The sequence below is a fragment of the Ovis canadensis genome, chromosome X, assembly GCF_042477335.2.
Source record: "Ovis canadensis isolate MfBH-ARS-UI-01 breed Bighorn chromosome X, ARS-UI_OviCan_v2, whole genome shotgun sequence".
Classification (NCBI taxonomy): Eukaryota; Metazoa; Chordata; class Mammalia; order Artiodactyla; family Bovidae; genus Ovis; species Ovis canadensis.
In genome coordinates, this window is record NC_091727.1 from 116,096,545 (window position 1) to 116,099,203 (window position 2,659).

At 35.9% G+C, this 2,659-nt stretch overlaps 1 non-coding gene across 1 annotated transcript; it reads left to right on the forward strand.

Annotated features, from left to right (window-relative positions):
• The first annotated feature begins 1,435 nt into the window (after nt 1–1,435).
• LOC138931298 (U6 spliceosomal RNA) lies at nt 1,436–1,542 on the forward strand. Its single transcript, XR_011446540.1, has one exon. It is a non-coding gene; the product is annotated as a U6 spliceosomal RNA (small nuclear RNA).
• Nucleotides 1,543–2,659: the final 1,117 nt, after the last annotated feature.

Genomic DNA, 2,659 nt, shown 5'->3' on the forward strand with positions numbered 1-2,659 from the left:
AAAGCCATATATGACAAGCCCACAGCTAACATCATACTTAATAATGGGGAAAAAAAAAAACTTTTCTTCTAAAATCAGGAAGAAGACAAGAATGCCCATTCTCACTACTTTTATTCGGTACTACTCTAAGTCTAGCCAGAGCAATTAGACAAGAAACAGAAATAAAAGGCATCCAAGTTGGAAAGGAAGAAGTAAAACTGTCTGTTTTCAGATGACATTGTATTATATTGATATTTAGAAAACTCTAAAAAATCCACCAAATAACTGTTAGAACTAGTAAATTCAATAAAGTTGCATGATTCAAAATCAGTTGTGTTTCTATACACCAACAATGAACTATCAGAAAGAGAAAGTAAAAAAAAAAGCCATGTACAATAACTTCGAAATAGTAAAATACTTAGGAATAAATTTAACCAAGGTGGTAAAAGACCTGCACACTGAAAACTATAAGACATCAATAAAAGAAATTGAAGATGACACAAGGAAACAGAAATACTTGCCACACTCAATTGTTAAAATGTCCTTACTATCTAAAGAATTCTGCAGATTTAATGTAATCCCTATCAAAGTTTCAAAGGCATTTTCACAGAAATAGAAAAAACAATTCTAAAATTCATATGTAACCATGAAAGACCCTGGATAGGTAAGCAATCTTGAGAAAGAACAACAAAGTTGGAGGCATCACACTTCCTCATTCCAAACTATATTGTAAAACTATATATAGTCATCAAGCTGTATGGTATTGACATGCAAACTGACACATATAGCAATGAAACATAATCGATAGCCCAGAAATAAACCCATACATTAAAAGGCCAATTAATTTTTGACAAACTAGCTAAGAATATGCAATGAGGAAAGAATAATTTCTCAAAAAAATAGTGCTGGGAAAACTAGATATCCACATGGAAAAAAATGAAACTAGACCCCTAACTTACACAAACACTAAATAACCTCAAAATGAATTAAAGACTTAAAATTGAGATCTTCTAAAAACAAAACAAAACATACAGATTATGCTCCTTGACATTGGCCTTGGCAATTTTTTAAAAAATTTACACCAAAACCAAAGGCAAAAAAATAAAATATAAACAAATGAGACTATTTCAAATTAAAAAGATTATGCATAGTAAAGGAAACCATAAACAAAATGAAGAGACAACATATGGAATGGGAGAAAATATTTACAAACCAGATATCTAACAAGAGGTTAATTTCTAACATACACAAAGAACAACACATCTCCAAAGCAAAAAATGGGCAATTCAAAGATGGACAAAGGACATGAACAGACATCTTGTAAGAAGATACACAAATTGCCAATGGGTACATAAAAAGGTGTTCAACATCGCTAATCATCAGAGAAATGCAAATCAAAACCACAGGGAGATGTCACCTAACACCTGGTAAAATGTCTACTATCAAAAAAACAAGAGTGCTCGCTTCGGCAGCACATATACTAAAATTGGAATGATACAGAGAAGATTAGCATGGCCCCTGTGCAAGGATGACACGCAAATTCGTGAAGCGTTCCATATTTTTTAGATGTCCATCAGCAGATGAATGGATAAGAAAGCTGTGGTACATATACACAATGGAGTATTATTCAGCCGTTAAAAAGAATTCATTTGAATCAGTTCTGATGAGATGGATGAAACTGGAGACGATTATACAGAGTGAAGTAAGCCAGAAAGAAAAACACCAATACAGTATACTAGCACATATATATGGAATTTAGGAAGATGGCAATGACGACCCTGTATGCAAGAGAGGGAAAGAGACACAGATGTGTATAACGGACTTTTGGACTCAGAGGGAGAGGGAGAGGGTGGGATGATTTGGGAGAATGACATTCTAACATGTATACTATCATGTAAGAATTGAATCGCCAGTCTATGTCTGACGCAGGATGCAGCATGCTTGGGGCTGGTGCATGGGGATGACCCAGAGAGATGTTATGGGGAGGGAGGTGGGAGGGGGGTTCATGTTTGGGAACGCATGTAAGAATTAAAGATTTTAAAATTAAAAAAACAAAAAAAAAAAACCAAAAAACAAAAAAAACAAGAAATAAATGCTGGTGAGGTTGTGGAGAAAAGAGAATCCTTGTACACTGTTGGCAAGAATGTAATCTGGTGTAGCCACTATGAAAAAGAGTATGAAGATTCCAAAATAATTTGAAAATAGAAATACCATGGTGTGATACAAAATAACTATCTTGAAGAGATAGCTGTTGAAGAAGGCAATGGCACCCCACTCCAGTACTCTTGCCTAGAAAATCCCATGGACAGAGGAGCCTTGTGGGCTGCAGTCCATGGGGTTGCTAAGAGTCAGACAGGACTGAGCGACTTCACTTTCACTTTTCACTTTTATGCATTGGAGAAGGAAATGGCAACCCACTCCTTTGTTTTTGCCTGGAGACTCCCAGGGACGGGGGAGCCTGGTGGGCTGCCGTCTATGAGGTGGCATGGAGTTGTACACGACTGAAGTGACTTAGCAGCAGCAGCAGAAATAGCTATACTGCTATATATTCATTATAGCGTTATTCACAACAGCCAAGGTATGAAAACAACCTAAGTATCCATTGACAGAAGAATGGATAAGGCTAATGTGTTATATACACACAAAGGATTTAGCCTCTAAAAGGAAGGAAATACTGCTA